The sequence below is a fragment of the Bombina bombina genome, chromosome 3 (genome assembly GCF_027579735.1).
Source record: "Bombina bombina isolate aBomBom1 chromosome 3, aBomBom1.pri, whole genome shotgun sequence".
Lineage (NCBI taxonomy): Eukaryota > Metazoa > Chordata > Amphibia > Anura > Bombinatoridae > Bombina > Bombina bombina.
Window position 1 is genome coordinate 593,760,739 of NC_069501.1, and position 23,549 is coordinate 593,784,287.

The 23,549-nt window shown below is 40.8% G+C and overlaps 1 protein-coding gene across 1 annotated transcript in view; it reads right to left on the reverse strand.

Moving 5' to 3' along the window:
* RHBDL2 (rhomboid like 2) overlaps positions 1-17,406 on the reverse strand; it is an 85,486-nt gene extending 68,080 nt beyond the window's left edge. Inside the window, exons 1-2 of the mRNA XM_053707171.1 lie at positions 17,317-17,406; positions 16,765-16,922 (exon numbers count right to left, since the gene is read on the reverse strand). The gene's annotated coding sequence lies outside the window, so the exon portion shown is untranslated. The remainder of the gene's footprint in view (positions 1-16,764; positions 16,923-17,316) is intronic.
* Positions 17,407-23,549: the final 6,143 nt, after the last annotated feature.

The window sequence follows — 23,549 nt, forward strand, 5'->3', positions numbered from 1 at the left end:
GGAGAGCAGGTTAAGTAGCTCCTTGGGCATGGGGTCCCTTGGAGCTTTGGGTGAGGAAAAAAGTAACAGACTTATTTAAGTCCAGGTGATTCTAAAGTACGGCCTGGTCAAGGAGAAAAGGAAGACTAAAAAATTTAAGATTGGGGCTAGCACCTCTGGGTTTGTTCTAGTTAATAAAGTTGATATGTGGTTCTGAAGAGTTTTATTTATGTGTTTTAAATTGTTATTTAATAAACAGGCTGTGGCCAGAATTTTACCAGAAGAACCAGTGTCATTGTATTCATTTATGGGTTTGTGTGTAAGGTAAATTATTATGTATAAGGGGGATGAGAATTTGACAACTCATGGGGTCATGTTATTTGAGGCTTTGAATGTTCCTTTTATTTATGATTAGAATTTGTGTGATTGGTTTGTTTTATGTACAGGTGCATTCATTTTGAAAATGAGTTTATCTATACTTTTTTTTTTTTAAACGATTTCCATTTGAGGTGTAATGCACCATTGAGGCGCCCACTCTTTGTATACTTTTTCTTTTAGAGTGTTTTATTTCTGATCACATGATATGGAGCACCTGGGAGTTTGAAGTAACGGGAAGGGGACTTGACCGTTGGAGGAATTAGGCCTAGTGTGTGATTGGTTGGGAGCCTGTAAGGGGGTGGGCTTAGCACGCGCTGTTACGCTTTTAAGGAAAAGAGCGGGAGAATCTGTCATCAGATTATTTATCAAACTTATGTGGAAAGTGCTTGTTCGTTGTGGAATTATTTGTGATGGCGCAGTTTGATGCGATTTTCGACCAACTTAAGTTGGAAGCTGCTAAAATGGGCCCTACCTGGCTCAAGGAGAAGTTACGTCCCTTGTTTGGATCTGATATCAAAACGAAGGATGATAAGGAGGACGCTGCTTCGAGACCGGTGAGGCGTTCTAGGCCTCCGGTTCGTTTGGATCCGGATTCGGAGGGGAGTAATGGCAGACGGAGGAGACCCAGCCCCAGTCCGGGGTTAAAGGCGGCCGTGAGGAAGAAGTCAAATTCTTGTTCCAGGAGTCGGCAGGCCGAAGCTGAGGTTGTGGATCCCGCTATGCTGTCTGGAAGCATTTGTTCTCTACTGGAGCAAGTTAAATTACCTGTAAAGAAGGGTGATTCTTTGCCTAAGGGTAAGACGGCCAATTTAGGCCAAAAAGTGGTATTTAAGGGGAAGAGGCAAGTTAGTAAAGGTGACGGTCCACCGAGGCCTAGTTTATCGAGTGGTAGTAGGGAGCAGGTGAGTGGTGGTAGGTTAGGAAGTGTTTCAGTAAGAAAGAGGGGTGAGGAATTGAAGGTGTCAGGCCCGACTGTGCTGTCTCAGGCGGTTGAGGAGCAGTTACATAATGTTTCAAAAACGGCCCAGATTTTAAGGCCTAGTAGCAATTTTGAGGAACAGGATTATCGAGTGTTAGATGAGAGGGTGGAAGGGGTCGAAGTCAGTGAGAGTCAGTATGATACAGAGGTCGATAACGACGTTGGGGAATTAGCCTTATATTTAGATTCTTCTGAGGAGGATTTTATTCCTCCTTCTCCCAGTGTAGTTAACCCCCTACGCCAGTTTAGATCGGCAGTCAGGGCATCGAGTGATTTAGTTTTAAGGGGTGAGTTAAGAAATTTGAGGGGTAGGAATGTTGATGTGGTTGAAAATTTACCTGTTTCTAATAATGTTTTTCTTTTAGAAGGGAATGAGATTGGGTCACGGCCTGAGAATTCTCCGGGTTTCTTGGTGGTGGGAAATGACGGCCTAAGTGGGGAAGCTTATGGCCTTCAGGAATCCTGGACGGATAATATCAGGCTTGATATGGAGGATGGCGTTCCGGGGGCGGAACGTTCTAGTGCAAGGGGAGAAGAAGCAGGGGTGAGTATGGACAACAATTTTAATTTTGGTCATCAGGGGATGATGGGTCAGAAGCATAACAATACATTTCATAGCTCGGCTAATTCTTTTCAACGTCCAAACAGGTCTGGGATTGGGAGAATACAAGGTAGAGGTAGACAACGCAAGAGGTATGGGGATTTAAGGGGTGAAGGGTTTGAGGTTACATCTGCTAAGAGGGGTAAGGGTGTTTTAGTGGACAGTAGGTTGGGTATGTCTACAACTAGTAGGGGCATTGGAGTTTGGGCACCTTCAGGGGGTTTGTCCCATGTTTCTGTTTTGCAGGCTGAAAGAGGTCAACAATTGATGGCTAATATGGAACCCAGGACTCCTGGGTTCCAGAATATAGAGAAGGTCATGGCTGCATCTCAAGGGGATCAGTCTGCAGCGGCTCAGGATCTTAGGACAGGTAATGAGGGATCTGGGGCTGTGAATTTGAATGTGGGGGTTGAAACAGTTGGTGTGAATGCTGATCCTTTATCAATAACTGTTGTAGCGGGTTTAAGGGACTTGTTAGCCAAGTTAGAAGGTGCTAAAGTTTCGGGGGGAGTCACCAATTCGTGGGTTCCTTCTGGATCTGCACCTCAAAATGGGGCATTAGGGATTTCTGATGTGGGAACAAAAGATGTAGGGTCGGCACCCCAATCTCAAGTGGTTGGTTTGTCCCAGTCAAAAGTGGCCAATGTTGATAATAAAGGGTCTGGGGGTTCTGAGCTTAAAATTGCTGACACGGCTTTGGCCAGGTCTTGCTTGTGTTCTATTGGGCCTTTGGGTATGCACTTGACGGTTGAGTTAAGGGAAAAGATATGTAAGAGAGAGTTTATTGAATTATTTTCTCTCCTCCCTCTTGACCAGTATTTTGAGATACCTGAAGACTCAAAAAAGGATGCGTCTAAGAATGAAGAGGAGGAGAGGAAAAAACGATACAGAAAATTACCGAAAACATTTACTAACTGGTTTCAGGCTTTTGTTATTTATGCCAGTGTATTTGCTGGTAAGTTCCCTGATCAAGGCGCGGCACTGTTTTGTTATTTAGATGAAGTTGCTGCTGCTAAGAGAACAGAGAAATGGGGTTATGGCTTGGTGGGTTTATGATGAACAATTTAGACGTTTGTCGGTTAAGCCTGAGATGAAGTGGGATGATCGCGATATGGGCCTTTGGCTAAAAGTGATGACTCCGTTAAGGTCTTCGCAGCCTTTTCGTGGGGGTGCCGGCGGGTCACTTCAAAGTGGGTCATCGGCAACAGCCAAAAAAGGTTTCTGTTTTACTTTCAATGAAAAGTTTTGCAAATGGGGATCGACTTGTAAAGTCAGGCATGAATGCTCAGGGTGTGGGGGATCTCACCCTTCCATCAAGTGTTTCAAAAAGAACAAATTGGGAGGAACCCAGGAGCTGTCTGAAAAAGGGATTAACTCCGGTGAGGTTAAGCGGGATGGAGCTGTGGCTCGTGCTCTATGCTAAACAGAAGGGTTTTGGTGAAAAAGCTTTGTTATTACTGCATGGTTTTGAGTTTGGTTTCAGAATCCCATCTTCAGGGGGAGTTGTTCATTACAGGGGTAACCTTAAGGGTGCTAGGGAATGGCCAGATGTTGTTAGGAGTAAGCTCGAGAAGGAGGTTTCTTTGGGTCGAATGGCAGGTCCTTTTAAAGTTTCTCCTATTCCCCATTTGCGTATTTCTCCCTTGGGAGTGGTTCCTAAGAAGGAACCTGGTAAATTTCGACTTATCCACCACTTATCTTTTCCAAAAGGTGGGTCTGTGAATGATGATATTCCGGAGGAATTATCGTCGGTGTCTTATACATCGTTTGATATGGCAGTTAATCTGGTTAGGGAGGCCGGTCAATGTGCTTTAATGGCTAAAGTGGACATTGAGGCAGCCTTTCGGTTACTTCCGGTTCATCCTTCTTCCCATTATCTATTGGGTTGTTGTTTTGATGGTTTTTTCTACATCGACCTTTGCCTCCCGATGGGTTGTTCTATTTCTTGTTCATTGTTTGAGTGTTTTAGTTCTTTTTTAGAATGGGTTGTTAAATTTAAGTCAGGATTCTCTTCTATAGTTCATTATTTGGATGATTTTCTTTTTGTTGGTCCTCCTGAATCGGACGTTTGTTTGAAGTTAAGGGATTGTTTTTATTCAATGGCATCTGAATTTGGGGTTCCTATTGCAATGGAAAAGTCTGAGGGTCCAGTTACGGCCCTTACATTTTTGGGTATTACAATTGATTCCAAAAAAATGGAATGTAGGTTACCTTTGGAAAAGATTGTGGATTTGTCAGAAATGATTCAGCAATTTTTGGGGGTCCGTAAGGTGACTCTGAGGGAAATGCAATCTCTGCTTGGAAAATTGAATTTTGCTTGCAGAATCATTCCCATTGGTAGAGTTTTTTCTAGAAGAATCTCATTGGCTACGGCTGGTGTTAGTAAGCCTCATCATTTTGTAAGGATTAAAAAAGGCCACAAGGATGATTTGAAAGTTTGGTTGGAGTTCCTTAAAATTTTTAATGGGGTCGCAATCTTTATGGAAGCTAGGATCTCTAATGTTGATTTGGATTTGATAACAGATGCAGCTGGTGGTGTCGGTTTCGGGGCTTATTTTCAAGGTCATTGGTGTGCAGAGGTGTGGCCTCAAGAATGGGTAGAGTTGGGTTTAACTCGGAACCTAGTCTTCCTTGAATTATTTCCGATTCTGGTGGCATTGTTTGTGTGGGAAGTTGATTTGGTGAATAAATCCATATTGTTCCACACGGCACACAGCATATCCCTGGTAAGCTTAATTTGATAGCAGATTCTTTATCTCGTTCACAGTGGTGTCGCTTTCGGAAGCTGGCTCCTCAGGCGGATGTAGCTGGAGCGAAGTTTCCGTCCCAACTTTGGAAGCTTGGGACGGAGGATTGGCTGAATCAATTAAGAAGTCTTTGGCTCCAGGTACTTGGGTGTCTTATGTATCAGTCTGGAGGGAATGGGAAATGTGGTTAGGTCAGACTGAAATAAAAGAAGGGTCTGATGATGTCACGGGCTGCTTATTGGAATGGATGTGGCTTTGGGGAACCTTGGGTTTGTCAGCATCTAATATGGAAAAAAGATTGACGGCCCTAGCTTTTAGATTCCGTTTATTAGGCCTTCCTGACATTACAAAGGTTTTTTGGGTACGTCAGGTCCTTAAAGGTTTGAAGAAAAAGGCAAAAGGTAGAGACAAGAGAAGGCCTATTACATTTACTTTGCTTAAAAAAATTTGGGTAGTATTGGCTGATATTTGTGTATCAGCATTTGAAGAAATATTGTTTAGAACGGCCTTTGTATTGGCCTTTTTTTGGGGCTTTTAGGCTTTCTGAATTGGTAAGCCCTAGCAGGAAAGTTTCTGGAGGTTTGCAAAAAGAGGATGTAATATGGAATGAGAGCAGGGTCGAAATCTTACTGAGAAGTAGTAAAACAGATATTTATGGTAAAGGCAAGAATATAGTGCTGTTCCCTAGCGGTGCAGAAATATGTCCTTGTCAGGTAATGATGCTTTATGGGTCCATACGGCCTTTGCAGGATGGCCCTTTGTTGGTTCACTCAGATGGTTCATTTTTGTCACAATATCAATTTAGAGCCATTCTGAAGGGTTCAATTGTTTTATTGGGTTTTAATCCATTAGAGTTCGGATCCCACTCATTCCGTATAGGAGCTGCTACTGAAGCTGTTATGCTTGGTCTCAGAGAGGATATAGTCAAAAAGATTGGTAGATGGGGTTCAAGTCGTTATAAATCTTATGTTAAACCTGATTTGAGGGTTTAAAAAAAAATTTTTTTTAGATTGGGGTGAATGTTTGGAAATGTTTGAGCTGAAATCATCCTGAATGTTCTCTTTATTTCTTTTATTTCAGGTGTGAGGATCGTATGGGTGATGGGGCATTCATTTATATATTGGGCCAATGCTGAGGCCAGTAAGAAAATGGGCGGCCTTCAGCTCGGGTGTCCAGTTGGTCAATGGGAGGTCAAATGGTTTGGGATTAGGGGTATGTGCTGGGAACTTCTGTTTCCTGTGTTTCTCGATTACAGCAAGGTTTTCCATCACCCGGATGTTTTGATATTGCATTTGGGAGGGAATGATTTGGGTATGATTCCTCAAAAAGAACTAGTAAGAAGAATTAAAAGGGATTTGGGCAATATAAAAGAGCTTTATCCTGGAATTAAAATAGTCTGGTCACAGATTACTCCTCGACTGGTTTGGAGATCAGCATGGGATTATGATAGGTTGGAAAAGAGCCGCAAGAAAGTTAACAAAATAGTTAGCTCTTTTGTAAGAAGGTTGGGGGGGGTGTTGTTTTCCACTCAGATTTTGAAGTGGAAGGGGCTAAGGAATTCTATCTAAAAGATGGTGTACACTTTAATCAATTTGGGCTGCAGCTATTTCTTTTTGATATAAAAGAAGCGTTGGGCAAAATTTTGGGTTTGGCGGGACTGGGCTGTTCGGTCAGTCCAGTCGGTGGCGGGGGTGCTAGTTCCCAGACAAATATGTTAAGCAATATGGCCAAGTGATTTGGAGGATTTTAAGTAGTTGCCTCTCCTTGGGGTGAGCGGGCAACTGGTTTTATAGGGGCAAGGGGTTCCCTATTAAAGTGTAGGTGTCCTTGGACGGACTCAACAGGGATATAGTTGAGTCCAGTTTTTGAATAACGGCCATCTTGTTTTTGTGGGTTTGGGAACTAGCACCGCTGTGGGGAATTGACAGTTTGTTTGATTTGGAATGTTATTTATAAACATCAGGTATGTTCTGTTAAATGTTTGGAAATATTTTATTATACAATATTTAACTTATGTTATTAATAAAATGGCTGCGGCCAATTTTTATACCAAAGTTGTGTGTAACTCTTATTTATAGCAATTAAGTTATTTAATAAATGTTAGAAGGTTAGGCCGGGGATTGACGACTTTAAAGGTCATGGAGCCCCTAGGAGTTCGAAGTAACGGGAAGGGGACTTGACCGTTGGAGGAATTAGGCCTAGTGTGTGATTGGTTGGGAGCCTGTAAGGGGGCGAGCTTAGCACGCGCTGTTACGCTTTTAAGGAAAAGAGCGGGAGAATCTGTCATCAGATTATTTATCAAACTTATGTGGAAAGTGCTCCCTCCCTAATTTTGGTGTCCCTTCCTTGTTTTGTGTTCGTCGCAGCAAGGCGGGGGTGCTAGTTCCCAGACAAATATGTTAAGCAATATGGCCAAGTGATTTGGAGGATTTTAAGTAGTTGCCTCTCCATGGGGTGAGCGGGCAACAGGTTTTATAGGGGCAAGGGGTTCCCTATTAAAGTGTAGGTGTCCTTGGACGGACTCAACGGGGATATAGTTGAGTCCAGTTTTTGAATAACGGCCATCTTGTTTATGTGGGTTTGGGAACTAGCACCGCTGTGGGGAATTGACCGTTTGTTTGATTTGGAATGTTATTTATGAACATCAGGTATTTTCTGTTAAATGTTTGGAAATATTTTATTATACAATATTTAACTTATGTTATTAATAAAATGGCTGCAGCCAATTTTTATACCAAAGTTGTGTTTAACTCTTATTTATAGCAATTAAGTTATTTAATAAATGTTAGAAGGTTAGGCCGGGGATTGACGACTTTAAAGGTCATGAAGAGATGCATTATCATTCACTGAACTGTGGGGATCAAAGAACTTGCAGTGTTTGGCGGTTTGCTTAGTCGGAAATCATTTTTATCCTACAGACTGGTAACTATATCATAGTTCATAAAATATATATATTTTTTAGTGTCTATATGACTGGTGACGTACAGGAGATAAGTATTGACTGAGGGAGAAGGGTACAGGAGCTGTGAGTGTAAGGGAGGTGTGTATTGGCTTTATGAGGTTGAGGGTGATAACTACAAAGATAGTGAACTGAGGCTGCTGTACACTGGGATTATGGGAAATATGTGCTAGCATTGAAATATGTGCAGTTATTATTTGTGATTGAGTAACATAAGTGTGGGGAATGGGAGACTGAAGCAATGTGCACAAATATGATTGAGGGAGACTGATACAGGGTTTATATGAAGGAAGGTTAGTGGGCTCAGCAGGGTTAGCATCATTTGGCTGATGTTTATAAGCACCTGGTTTATAGTTCTGGGAAACTGGGGTTATGAAGCTAAAGTAGATGGATAAATGAGGCCCCGGAGCAATGCCTATGTGAGGAGGGGCTAATGACCTCACACTAGGCATTAGGGGCGTGGTCACGTGAGCCGTCGCTCACTTGTCTGTTAGCCGAGCAGGAGTGAAGACCTGCGAAGAGAAGCGGTTATTTTCTACTCACCATGTCGGAGCTGCAGAAGATTCTGTCGACGGTCCAGGAGCTGTTGTCATCGAAGGGCGAAGACTGGGTCCGGAAGCGGTTAGCGATCGGAGAGGATTCAGGAACCGGAGGAGTCGTCACGGCAGGCGGTGAGCCATCAAGGCCGACGCGGAGATCCCGTCCGCCAGAAAGGCTGAGTCCATCGACCGGAAGACGTCAGGAGTCCGGGAGCCGTAGAGGAAAAGTGGTGAGAGCTGCAGCGGGTCAGCGGTCGTCATCGGTGAGAAGGAGAGGAGCTGCAAGAAGTCGGTCAGGACCGGGAGACACCAGCAGAACGGACGCAACACGGTTTCTCCAGGGAGAAGCTGCACCAGGTACTTCTTCTTCTTTTTCAGGAGCTGTTTTCGTCCGTTGGGATGAAGAGGTGTCGGAAGAAGCGGAGATGGCGGCTGGTGAGGAAGAATCTTGTGAGGCGGCGAACGTAAGTATTTTGGCGCCAAATCAGGGGACAACGGCTGCAGGCCCAAAGTGCGCAACAAACCAGGAGAAATGTATGGCCTTTAGGCCTGGGGGTATCATTAATAAAGATAATGTTGGGCAGCATGTGGGCTATCATTTATTACAGCATCAGGACACGAACACGGCTTTGAGGCCTTTAATCAGAGAAGGCCCAAATAACATTGGGCAAGTAGAAATGTGTACAGCAATTAGGCCTGAGGTAAATATAGGCCGGGATAACACAGCACAGATGGTATATGAGGAAGTTTTAAGAGTCAGGGGCCAGGATCAGTTTACGGCTAATGAGCCTTTTCTAATGCAGCAGCAATATGGTGAGGAGCATTTCAGTCAGGTAGGCAGGCATTGTAAAACGGCTAGTGAGCCTAGAACAGCAAATGCAGACTCTTCAAACAAGTTTAGCTCAAGGAATACTACATTGATTAAGCCAGTTACTGTAGGAGCTTCCGCCCCAACAGGTAGAAAGGCTTTGGAAAAAAGAAAGCATTGTTTTACAGGTCCGGGAGGAGAAAACGCTGAGAGGGATGTTAGGCTAGAGAGTTTTAGAAATTGGGAGAATGCCAGTTTAGATGATAGTGCTAGAGAGATGTTTTTAAAGGAACATAATGTTAGTGATAGAACAAGTAGGATTGTAAATAAGGAGGCTAATTCTAGGCAGGTTAACGTTTCCTTTTCTTCAGATTCTATTCATCCTGAGTTTATAACACCTGGCCGGAGCTGTGATACGTTTCCTTCGAAGATACAGGAGGAAGCAGACTCTTTATGGATCGATGAACAGTACAGTGATTTCGGGGAGGAGGAAGAGCAATCAGCTTTACCAGGACCAGCAGCGTCTGAGTAGGTAAACAGTTTAGATATTGTATCACAGTTAATTAGAGCTTTAGTTCCAGGTAATGTTAATTCTGAAGGTATTAGGGCGAGTAATTCAGCGAGGGTTAACACTATGGTTAGTAATGATAGTGATAGGGGTGGTAGTATTTTTGATAGAAGGTTAGCTAACAGGGAATACGCATCCTCTCAGCCTCAGGTAGTCCACAGTGAAAGAAAGAGACAGGAGAAAAGTTCCAGGAGTTCAGTTTCACGGTGTCGGGAGAGATCCCGTTCGCCTATTACGTCCAGACAAAACAAAGAATTAGGCGATTCTTCTCTTTGGGGATCATTGGATAAACAGTCAAGGGAAAGAGGGAGACCCAGAAGGTCTAGGACTCCGGTTAGAAGGAGAGGAAATGAAAGAGATAAACAGAGAAAAGGTAGTGAATCAACATGCCAGGAAGCAAGGAGGGAGACGGTCATTACAAGGGAGAATCCTGTAATGTCCAATGATGCAGGTGAGAGTTCAAGTGTTAATGTGAATGCTTCGAATGCTTCTGAGGTAAGGTGTGAGCTGATGTTGAAAGGATTGAAAGATTTAATAGCTAGATTGGAAGGTTGTGGTCCGGTGAGTGCTGAGGGCACTCCAGGCCCGGTTGGTGTTTGGGTTCAGCAAATTGCGCCCTCAGGAGGTGGTCCTCCTGAGCAGGCACCCTCGGTAATTTTAAGTAGTGCAAGTATGATAGGGCTTCCTAAGGTATCTGATCAGGCTTTGAGACGCCCTTGCTTATGTTCGGTTGGGCCTTTGGGTATTCATTTATCTTTAGAGACGAAAGAAAAGATTTGGCGTAGAGAGTTTATTGAAATTTTCTCATTGCTTCCGGTGGATCAAGTTTTTGACATCAAGGATGATGTAAGGAGTGAGTCTTCTAAAAAAGAAGATGACGAGCGTAAAAAGAAATTTAGAAAATTGCCAAAAACTTTATCTAATTGGTCAACTGCCTTTTGCATTTTTGCAAGTGTAGTTGGTGAAAAGAACCCTGAGCTTTGCTCTTCCCTATTTTGTTACCTCAATGAAATAGCCAGTGCTTGTCGCACGTATGGCGGTCTTGCGTGGTGGAAGTATGACGAACAGTTTCGTCAACGTCTTGCAGTTCGTCCTGAAATGAGATGGGACGATAGGGACATGGGGATATGGTTGGAGCTTATGACTCCGCTAAGGTCTCAGTCCTTTCGTGTTACGGGAGGAGGAAGTAATGCTTCCTCAGCATCATCATCAGCAGTGGCCCTCAGAAAAGGGCTTTGCTTCCAATTCAATGAAGGAACATGTAAATTTGGAACAGCTTGTAAATACAAGCACGAGTGCTCCTTTTGTGGAGGAGTCCATTCTAGCGCAAAATGCTTTAAAAAAGGTAAATCCCTCTCAAAAGGAGAAAGTACTATTCAAAGCCAGGACGCCAGTGAAAGTCGAAAGGATGGCGCCGTGGTTAGAATTGTACGGTAAGAAAAAAGCTAAAATATCAGATGCGAACACTCTATTGGGGGGGTTTTCAGTTGGGTTTTATATCCCCTTTTTTGAGGGGATTGAATCGGTTTTTGCAGGTAACTTAAAGTCAGCATCGGATTTTCCGGAAGTAGTGATGGCTAAGATTCAGAAAGAAATTTCTCTGGGTAGGATGGCGGGTCCTCTTAGGACCCCTCCTTTTAAGAATTTGCGTGTCTCTCCCTTAGGAGTGGTTCCCAAAAAAATGCCGAATCAATTCAGATTGATTCATCATTTGTCTTTCCCGAAAGGTTTTTCAGTGAATGATGGGATTGATCCTGAATTATCTGCAGTCAGATACGCATCCTTTGATAAGGCTTTAGATTTGATTCGGGAGGCGGGTCCAAACGCCTTGTTGGCGAAAGTGGACATTGAATCAGCATTTAGGCTGTTACCGGTCCATCCATCTTGTCATCATCTGTTGAGCTGCTTTGTGGGTGGTTCCTATTTTGTGGATTTATGCTTACCAATGGGCTGTTCTATTTCCTGTTCTTATTTTGAGAAATTTAGTTGTTTTCTAGAATGGGTTGTAAAGCAAATTTCTGGTTTGTCATCCGTTTCTCACTATCTGGATGATTTTTTGTTTGTGGGTCCGGAAGGAACCCAATCATGCCAATTTCTGATGGATTCTTTTATGCTGATAGCTAGGGATTTTGGGATCCCGGTTGCTGATGAAAAAACTGAGGGCCCTTCTCATGTGATAAATTTCCTGGGAATTTGTATTGACACTGTTTCTATGGAATGCAGACTTCCTAAGGACAAGATTAGTGATCTTGTGTCTTCCATTAACCTAGCTCTCGCGAGAAAGAAGCTTTCATTGAGAGAGATTCAGTCCCTAGTGGGTAAACTGAATTTTGCATGTAAGATCATCCCAGTTGGTAGGATTTTTTGCAGAAGGTTATCTTTAGCCACTGTGGGAGTTAAAATTCCCCATTTCCGGATTCGTTTATCTTATCAGGTGAAAGAAGATTTGAGAGTTTGGAAAGCCTTTTTAAAGGAATTTAACGGCAAATCTTTAATTCAGACTATGGAAATTTTGTGTAGTGAACTCCATTTATTCACTGACGCTTCAGGGGCTCATGGTTTTGGAGCCATATTTGGAAACAAATGGTGTGCTGGTGTGTGGCCGGAATATTGGGCTGCGGTAGGTCTAACAAAAAATTTGGTTTTTCTGGAATTATTTCCGTTAGTGGTAGCTTTAAAAATTTGGGGTTTCGAATTCGAGAACAGAAAGGTGGTATTTCATTCCGATAATATGGGGGTTGTTTTTGCAATCAATCGCCTATCATCTAGTTCGAAACCAGTGATTGGATTGCTGAGGATGTTCGTTTTTGAGTGTATGAAGCATAATGTCTTTTTTAGAGCTATTCATGTTCCTGGAAAGGAGAATGTTGGGGCTGACGCTCTTTCTCGTTTTCAGTGGCGGAGATTCCGGGAGGCTGTGCCGGAGGCGGAAGAAATCGGTTTTCCTTGCCCGGAAGAGATGTGGCATTTGAACTTCCTAGATTGCTAAGATCGGTGAGGGGAGCCTTAGCTCCTAGTACTTGGAAAGCCTACCTACCTGTCTGGGTTCAATGGTTGAACAAATTATCTGATTTTGAAGGGGAAAAAGAGGATTTCCTTTTATTAGACTGGATTGAAGAATGGAGAGTGAAGGGTACATCTAAATCGGTGGTGCAGAGGAATATGGCGGCTTTGTCTTTTTTGTTTAATTTGTTGGGTTGGGTCGATCGGTCCAAAAATTTTTCTGTGAGAATGGCTATAAGGAGTTTAATTAGGGGTAAAGTATCAGTTGATAATAGAAGACCTTTGGTCTTCGCCATCGTTGTCAAGTTGGTTAAAGTGTTACCCTTTGTTTGTTTTTCCCAATTTGAAGTATTGTTATTCAAGGTGGCATTTTTGTTGGCTTTCTTTGGTGCTTTTAGGATTTCAGAGCTGGTATCCGCTAACAGGTGGAACTGCGGGGGCTTGTGCTATAGGGATGTAGTTTTGAACCCGCATGAAGTTTTAATTTGGCTAAAGAAGTCTAAAACAGATCAAATAGGTAAGGGTTGCTGGGTTTGTTTGAAAGAGATTGGGGGATTGTGCTGCCCAGTTACGGCAGTTAGGGAATTTTTTAATGTTAGAAGAGTTGTTGATGGCATTCCTTTATTGGTGCACGAGGACGGCACATTTTTATCCCGTTTTCAATTTGAAGCAGTATTGAAAAAAGGGTTAGAAAGGATAGGTTTGAATAGTAGTGAATTTGGTTGCCACTCATTTAGAATTGGGGCAGCGACGGAAGCTAGTATTTCTGGTTTGAATGTCAGTTCAGTTAAGAAGATTGGGAGATGGAAGTCTGAATGTTTCAGGTTATATGTGAGACCGGAGCTTGTTAATAAGTTATAGATTTAGTTTTTTATTCCAGCAGGTCCCATTCATTGTTGGATCGTGGGACATTCTTACATATACTGGGCGAGAAAAGAGGCTGCATTAAGAGATGCAGGGCTGCAGCTTAGCTGTTCATCTGAAAAAGTATTGATTAAGTGGTTTGGGATTAGGGGTATGAAGTGGGACCAGTTATTATTTAAAGTGATTAGTTGGGCTAGATTGTTTCACCCACCTGAGATTTTAATTATTCACGTAGGGGGCAATGATTTAGGGTTTATGGCACAAAAAGACTTTATTGACATGATCAAAAGAGATATTGGTAGGTTAAAAGAATTGTTACCTGAGATAATGATCATTTGGTCCGACATTGAGTGCAGATTAGCGTGGAGATCTGCTTGGGATGTGAAAAGATTGGACTCATCCCGCAAAAAGATTAATAGAACTATCACAAGCTTTGTGGCAAAATTGGGTGGCTTCGGTTTAAGGCATGTGGAGTTTGAAGGAGAGTCTGGAAGCTGCTTCTTCTTAAAAGATGGTGTTCACCTTAACAAAATTGGCCTACATCTTTTTAATTTTAACTTGAGCGAAGGGGTAAAAAAGGCCTTAGCCCTGTGGGTTGGTGCTCGAAGGTCTTTTCGAGCAGTGGCGGGGTGCTAGCCGCTAAGTTATATTTAATTATTATGGGTACCTCCTCAGGTATGGGGAGAGGTTAAGTATGTGGGCGTGCCTGGCCGAGCGCCAGTGGAAGGCACGTAATTTTATGGGGCAAGCACCTTTTGAATGTTATTGTGGTTTAATAAAGTTTAGCTATTATTTAAAATAATAAACGCGGGCTGCGGCCTTTTTCCCCCAAAGTTTTGTCTTGTGTTTTTATTTATATTAATATTGCCTAGTTGTGTGGTCAATGAGGCCCCGGAGCAATGCCTATGTGAGGAGGGGCTAATGACCTCACACTAGGCATTAGGGGCGTGGTCACGTGAGCCGTCGCTCACTTGTCTGTTAGCCGAGCAGGAGTGAAGACCTGCGAAGAGAAGCGCCCTCCCTCCCTCCCTGGATTTGGTAAGTGGTTGTCGCAGCTAAAGCGGGGTGCTAGCCGCTAAGTTATATTTAATTATTATGGGTACCTCCTCAGGTATGGGGAGAGGTTAAGTATGTGGGCGTGCCTGGCCGAGCGCCAGTGGAAGGCACGTAATTTTATGGGGCAAGCACCTTTTGAATGTTATTGTGGTTTAATAAAGTTTAGCTATTATTTAAAATAATAAACGCGGGCTGCGGCCTTTTTCCCCCAAAGTTTTGTCTTGTGTTTTTATTTATATTAATATTGCCTAGTTGTGTGGTCATGGGAAATAGGTCATTGATGGGTCAGTGATATAACTTATTTGATTGTTGTGTTCTGTTTAACCAAGGATTAAATCATTGCTATGTTCATGTTTTGTTATTTATAGTTCTCATTGTGCTGCATATTTTATGCTTACTGATGAGTTTAATAAGTTACTGTAAGTACGTTATGTCACATTTGGAGATAAGTGTGGATATATATGTTTTCCATTATGTTGCTTTAAACAAGTTCAGTCATTTTCAGACTTTGCACAGGAATAACATCATGCTCTTTACAAATAAATTATAATAATATTGCTAATAACAACATAAATGATGATATGCAATATTATTGCTCTGAGGCTTGAAGAAAAGCACCCTAGTATGTGAGCTGCCACTTCCCTCCACCCCCACAACAGCCCTGAGGTGATTTGGTTTTCTATACACAGAGCAGACTCCCATCATGAGAGAGGTGGATCCTCTCAGGTTCAGCCCTGTCTCTGCTATTCTGTGATTTTAGTTGTTCTCAGCCCCTGGGTTAACACCCTATTACAAAATCTATTCAGTCACATCTATTCTATGTTTAGCACAATTTTAAAAACTGTTTTTCAAGTTAAAATATACAGTAATTTTGGGTGTATGCTTCAAAACCTCTAGTTGGGAAACTAAAGCTTTTATTTTATTTATATACTGGTGGTTTGGAAACAGTTTATTACGTAACAAGACACAGCAGTAGTGATTAAAGCGTTGCCAGAAACTAACTTCCCACAAGGTATTATAGAGAGACACTATTCTCATTTTATTTTATTTTTTAAATATACTTTTTGGATTTAGTTTGGTTCTTAACATGACATCAAGCATTCATATTAAATGTATTCATAAATGCAGCTATGATTTAATATCAAGGATTGTAAAGAAAAAAAATAGCCACCAATAAGCAAGAGTAACCCAGGTCCTGAACCAAAAATGGGCTGGCTCCTAAGCTTTTACATTCCTGCTTTTTAAATAAAGATAGCAAGAGAACGAAGAAAATTTGATCATAGGAGTAAATTAGAAAGTTGCTTAAAATTGTATGAGTTTAGTATCCATTTATTTCTTGGCAAATCCTGACTGAACACAAGAAATTTAGAATGTAATCAGATTAATTCTCTTGTTTGCAACACACTTCAGAGAAATGTGCTGCATCTTGTAACCCTGTTTGGCAGAAAATAGGTTAATGGGAGGGGGCAGGCTAGTTAGCAATGATGGGAAAGACTAGATATATTTACAAAAGATAAAAACGGAACATTCCAGTAAAGAATAACACACATTTACATTCAGGAGAATAAAAAATATGTTTATCTCAAGGTAACAAAGAGCTCATTGAAAAATTCCAAATAAATTGGAAAGGTACAATTAGATTCTGTAGATAATGTATATTAAACTTGTTAAAAACTGGAAAAAAAAAAACATTTTAAAAATTCTGAATACTCTCTCAGTATAACATTGCAAAATACCCAGTAAGATTTTCACATAGCATAAAATGTGTATATTGTTCAGAAAACAATTCATAGCACAAAAATAGGAAACATTTCATAAAAAGAAAAGTACTACAATGTGAAGTCAGGTTCTGAAGATGTGGCAGGGGCTATTAAAGTATTAGTAAACAAATGTAATTTTATCCTGAAAACACCCAAAATCAAATATTTGCAGCGATTATAAAAGGAAATAGTGAATAGTGGATCAAAGTTTTTTTTGTTCTTTTTTTCCTCACAAAACTAAAGTTCAAATTTCGTCTTTCTATTTTCAGATATTTGTATCTCCAAATATTTGAGTGTAACCTACTCAGGATAAAGTTTAAGCAATGCTAGAATACAGTATATGCAAGTGCAAGGCAAACTGTCAGACCTCAGACTAAACATATACCTGACCTATACATCAGTCAATGTTTTACAGAGTTCTGGGGGGGAAAGGAGCCTCATTTTGATGCAAAATGGTGCTTAATTACATATGGTTATTTCTAGCTACGCATAGTGACGTTGGAAAATTCAAGGAAGCTCTTACCTTGTTCTGGTAATTCCCTCAATGCTTCTTTAGTTTGGTCTCTTGAATATTGGGTGTGTCTTTGCAAGATACTTCCTCCTGTAGTTTTGTCTCCTTCCCTCAGGCAGAACTTGTTTGAGAGATTGCCAAATTTGATACATTACCTGTCAACTTCTTTGCTTAAAAAAAATATAAATAAATAAAAACACATAATTTTACTTTAAAGAAGCACATTTTCAGTAAACCTGAGCATATCTCACAACCAAATATACAAAATAGATTAGCAATATTTTTAGTTTGTTAACAACTGGATCATTTGAATGAATCTATTCTCTTGCAATAAATGAAACAGCATTTGTGATTTTCTATATATATTTAGATTAGTAATTGTTGTTGTTGAACTCATATCTGGGCAATGTCATTTGTATTTTGAATGTGACTGAACTAATCTCACGATTCAACTGTTGTTGTTATCCATAATGAAGCTGAGACGTCACTGCTATGTTTAGCTTTTGTCAATTTAACAGAAGAACCATACTGATTTTAATAAATATGACTTCAATAAAGAAATACCTTCAAATCCTACACTTCTTTCACTAACTTGCTATGAAGAGGAATCAACGGATCTCTCAGCCTAAATCCATGTTAACATACAGACTGCTGCCTTAGAATGTGGTTGTGTTTTTACACAGCTAAAGCAAAAGGAAACCATGACTCAGAGTATTTTGTTGGTTAGAAAAGATTTAAGACTGACTTAAAACCACATTTTATAATAAGGGCTCTGTTTGTGTGTCATTATTGGCATGAAATAGATTCCCAGAGAAAGAGTTTCTTGTTATAGAGGAGTTGGCATTTGGGGTAGCATAGAGGTTCCCTTCTCCCATGCAAATGACTGCACATATATGTCAATTGGCATGGCATTACTGATGTGTTCAGCAGCTGCCACTAGTGCATTGCTGATCCTTTAGTAAAGGATAGAAATAGAATGAAGCAAAATTTATAATAGAAGTAAATTGGTAAGTTGTTTAAAATCTGAATGATAAAAGATAAAAAAAAGGGTTTCTTAAGGTTTCTTTAAACTAAAATATAATATTTTTACAATGTATTAAAAACATGAATACAAAGAGTTCAAAAATTAAATAAATTGTTTAAAATTTGATACAAATCAAAAAATACCAGTTGGATTCCTCTTTCCCTCTTGGCTAATATATCATCATTACATATCTGAAACGCTGTTGCAAATTCAAACTCTCTGTATCAATAACACAAACAAACCACTCAGAACTAAATAAGTTCTGCCTAAACCAATTTTAAGTAATAACTACTCCCTATGACATGCCTATTGATGACTAATTAATATCATAATAAAGGATAGCCACTGCAGTTGCATATATATAGTATCTTACATAGTCTAAAAACAACATTAAAGGGACATTAAAGACTTTGAGATAGTAATATAAAATGATAAAATGTATTTCTCGGTAGAGACAGCTACAAAAAGGAGGGAGCTTGCCCCTATTTGCTCAAATTTTATAAAACAAGGTGTTCGGGCAACTTTACTCTACCCAGCAAAGCTGAAACTGGTAATAGATGGTCAAACACACTCCTTCGAGTCAGCATATGAAGCTGAAAAATTTTACGATGAGAAATTCCCCCCAGCATAAAATCTAAATTTAGTGACAAAATTAAAGTAGATAAATTAGACGCCCTGAGTACGTTAGAATGTATAGGCCCCTTAAAAACAGGCGCACAGAGGGAAATGGGATTAAACACCCTCCAATGTTGTTTCAATTTGGGTTCCCCCCCTTCCCTTTTCTGTTCTTTTTTTTTTTTTTTTTTTTGTTCTGTTTTCCTGTTCTCCCACTTTTAGTATTCTTGAATGGCTATTGAAAATAAATTCAAATTGACCTCCTGGAACATAGGAGGACTTACTTCACCCATTAAACGTAAAACAATACTATCCCACCTGAGAAAAAGTAACACAAATATAGCCTTTTTGCAGGAAACCCATTTAAAACCAGAAGAAGTGCTTAAACTGAAAACTTCTTGGGTCAAAGCGGGGTAGCGATCCTCTTGGGAAAAAAAAAACTTTTATATGAAATTATTCATGTAGACACAGATCATGAAGGAAGGTACATAATGGCAAAAATTAAAATAATGAAAATACTGTACACATTTTGTAATGTTTATGCCCCCAATGTTTTTAGTCACTCCTTTTGGGACAGTCTGCAAAACAAGCTCATGTCATATGCAGAGGGTTATCTCATTCTTGGCGGCGACTTTAATATGGCTCCGAAATATCCCCTGGATAGACTGAGACAGAATCTTTACACTATAAAAACTAAAAGAGATAATTTAGAGACAAAATTATTTACTAGACTAATGAGTAATTTGAAAGTTTGTGTAATATTTGGAGACTACAAAATCCCGATGCTAGAGACTACACATGTCATTTGAGGGCATATAAATCACTATCCAGAATAGATCTCTTTTTGTTGGATGATAGGCTTTCCAAGTCAAAAGTGATAGCAGAGATCTCACCAATCACTACCTCCGATCACGCCCCTATCTCTCTTGATTTCCAATTAAGCCTAACGCTTCCCAGGAACACTGGTTTTCGGTTCCCTCGCTACCTAGCTGCGGACATTAAGTTTAAGAACTGGCTCATTGCTAGATTTCGCGAGTATGCTGTATTTAATCGAGAACATATTTCCAGACCTGCAGTGTTCTGGGAAACAGCTAAAGCAGTCTTGCGGGGGGATATATTAGCATACAACATAGCAAGGACTAAAAAATTCAAGTTAAGAGAAAGGGAACTATTAAAAGCAGTAACAAATGCATACAACCAATATATCTTTCAAAGAACCCCAGAGAACTGGTCTAGGTATATAGCCACATTAGCAGAAAGAGATTCTTTTTTTCTCTACCAAACATCACAGAGAGATCTCAAACTGCAGGTGAAATTATATCGGTTTGGGAGTAAAACCGGGAAACTCCTGGTGAATCTAGTTAGGTGTCACAGGGCCTCCCCTATGATAAACTCCACATACTTCAAAGGTAAATACTTCAAAACATCTGAAAAACTACTTAGTGTTTTTGCAGAATACTACAAGACCCTATACTCATTTAAGACTTCAAATGTTAAAGAACACGAGGAATTCTGGGGGAAAATATCTTACCCGACAGTAACCCACGATTTACTTGAAAAATTATGTGCCCCAATAGCAGGGACAGAAACAGTCACAACAATTAAAAAGCTTGCTTTTAATAAAGCCCCTGGACCCGATGCTCTCCTAAATGAATTTTATAAGATTCTAATGCCTCAAATATCAACACACTTAACAGCACTATTTAATGATTTATATATAAAAGGTAACACTCCAACGTCTGATTTTGTTGCTTCACATACTACCCTTATTATTAAACAAGGGAAAGACCCTGCCAGAAAAGAATCTTACAGACCCATAGCACTCCTCAACACAGACTATAAACTCTTAACAGCAATACTGGCACGAAGGCTTCAAACTCTTCTTCCTACTATCATCCATAATGATCAAGCAGGCTTCTTACTGAAACGTAATTCCTCAGCTAAAATAAGAGAGGTATTTCTTACAATAGATCACTTTAAAGCAAGGGAGGGGCAGCAAGAGGCGGTGGGAGAGGATACCCCGGACATGGCGATTATTTCAATAGACGCGGAAAAAGCATTTGACTCGGTACATCACAACCATATTTCATTTACTCTAAAACAGTTCGGAGTTAGTGGTAATTTCTTGAATTTCTTTAACAATTTGTATAAAAACGTCTCCACGAGAGTAATAGTAAATGGTCTCCCTACACAGATTATAAAACTAGAGAGGGGCACGAGGCAGGGGTGTCCTCTCTCCCCGCTCCTATTTGATTTAGCCATTGAACCCCTTGCTATCCAAATCTGGCAACAATTAGATGGGATTAAGATTAACAAAAAGGAATTGCGAATTGCATTGTGCGCAGACAACGTCTTAATATATATGTCAAACACTTCCAGAAACATCCCAAAACTCCTCACAGTAATTGAACAATTTGGATTATTCTCAGGTTATAAGGTCAACGCTGCGAAATCGGAGCTACTCTGGGTCAAACAGACTAACTAACACCCATTCCTTTTAACATAGTGCAGGACTCATTCAAATATCTAGGTATCTGGATATCATCTAACCCTGATAATTGGTACACTTTAACCCCTTAATGACCACAGCACTTTTCCATTTTCTGTCCGTTTGGGACCAAGGCTATTTTTACATTTTTGCGGTGTTTGTGTTTAGCTGTAATTTTCCTCTTACTCATTTACTGTACCCACACATATTATATACCGTTTTTCTCGCCATTAAATGGACTTTCAAAATATACCATTATTTTCATCATATCTTATAATTTACTATAAAAAATATTATAAAATATGAGGAAAAAATGGAAAAAAACACACTTTTTCTAACTTTGACCCCCAAAATCTGTTACACATCTACAACCACCAAAAAACACCCATGCTAAATAGTTTCTAAATTTTGTCCTGAGTTTAGAAATACCCAATGTTTACATGTTCTTTGCTTTTTTTGCAAGTTATAGGGCCATAAATACAAATAGCACTTTGCCATTTCCAAACCACTTTTTTTCAAAATTAGCGCTAGTTACATTGGGACACTAATATCTTTCAGGAATCCCTGAATATCCATTGACATGTATATATTTTTTTTTAGAAGACATCCCAAAGTATTGATCTAGGCCCATTTTGGTATATTTCATGCCACCATTTCACCGCCGAATGCGATCAAATAAAAAATTTTTTTTACTTTTTCACAAATTTTTTCACAAACTTTAGGTTTCTCACTGAAATTATTTACAAACAACTCATGAAATTATGGAATAAATGGTTGTAAATGCTTCTCTGGGATCCCCTTTGTTCATAAATAGCAGACATATATGGCTTTGGCTTTGCTTTTTGGTAATTAGAAGGCTGCTAAATGCCACTGCGCACCACACGTGTATTATGCCCAGCAGTGAATGGGTTAATTAGGGAGCATGTAGGGAGCTTCTAGGGTTAATTTTAGCTCTAGTGTAGTGTAGTAGACAACCCCAAGTATTGATCTAGGCCCATTTTGGTATATTTCATGCCACCATTTCACCGCCAAAAGCAATCAAATAAAAAAAAATTGTTCACTTTTTCAAACTTTAGGTTTCTCACTAAAATTATTTACAAACAGCTTGTGCAATTATGGCACAAATGGTTTTAAATGCTTCTCTGGGATCCCCTTTGTTCAGAAATAGCAGACATATGTGGCTTTGGCGTTGCTTTTTGGTAATTATAAGGCCGCTAAATGTTGCTGCGCATCACATGTGTATTATGGCCAGCAGTGAAGGGGTTAATTAGGTCGTTTGTAGGGAGCTTGCAGGGTTAATTTTAGCTTTAGTGTAGAGATCAGACTCCCACCTGACACATCCCACCCCCTGATCCCTCCCAAACAGCTCTCTTCCCTCCCCCACCCCACAATTGTCCCCGCCATCTTAAGTACTGGCAGAAAGTCTGCCAGTACTAAAATAAAAGGTATTAAAAAAAATATATATATTTTTTTTTTAGCATATTTACATATGCTGCTATGTAGGGTCCCCCCTTAGCCCCCAACCTCCCTGATCCCCCCAAAATAGCTCCCTAACCCTCCCCCTCTGCCTTATTGGGGCCATCTTGGGTACTGGCAGCTGTCTGCCAGTACCCAGTTTGCAAATAAAAATGTTTTTTTTATTATTTTTTTTGATTTGTTTCTGTAGTGTAGCTTCCCCCCCACAGTCCAATATCCCCCCAGCCAAACCGATCAACAAACAAATACATAAACCCCTTTGATCCCCACTTATAAGATAAAACTTTCTGTAGCGTAGTGGTTCCCACCCGCTCCCTCCCCATGCACGCGCCCGCCCGGCCTCCCCGTGCACGTGCGCGCGTCCGTGCGCGTCCCCCCGGTCGTCCCCGCCCCCGATCCCGCCCCCCTCCGCATCACAAAGGCCATCGATGGCCGCCACCCACCTCCCACACCGGCTCCCACCCACCAACGAACATAGCCGTTAATGTCCGGTGCAGAGAGGGCCACAGAGTGGCTCTCTCTGCACCGGATGGCTAAAAATGGTTATTGCAGGATGCCTCGATATCGAGGCATCACTGCAATAACCGGAAAGCAGCTGGAAGCGAGCAGGATCGCTTCCAGCTGCTTTCCACACCGAGGACGTGCAGGGTACGTCCTCAGGCGTTAACTGCCTTTTTTTTGAGGACGTACCCTGCACGTCCTCGGTCATTAAGGGGTTAAATATATTCCCTGTTCTGACCAACATAAAAGAAACTCTAAAAAATTGGCAGAAGCCTCCTCTCTCCCTATCGGGGCGTATAGCCCTTTACAAAAACAAAAGTTATGCTTACCTGATAAATTTATTTCTCTTGTGGTGTATCCAGTCCATGGGTTCATCCATTACTTGTGGGATATTCTCCTTCCCAACAGGAAGTTGCAAGAGGACACCCACAGCAGAGCTGTCTATATAGCTCCTCCCCTAACTGCCACCCCCAGTCATTCGACCGAAGACAAGCAAGAAAAAAGGAGAAACTATAGGGTGCAGTGGTGACTGTAGTTCAAAAATAAAAAACACCTGCCTAAAAATGACAGGGCGGGCCGTGGACTGGATACACCACAAGAGAAATAAATTTATCAGGTAAGCATTAATTTTGTTTTCTCTTGTAAGGTGTATCCAGTCCACGGGTTCATCCATTACTTGTGGGATACCAATAC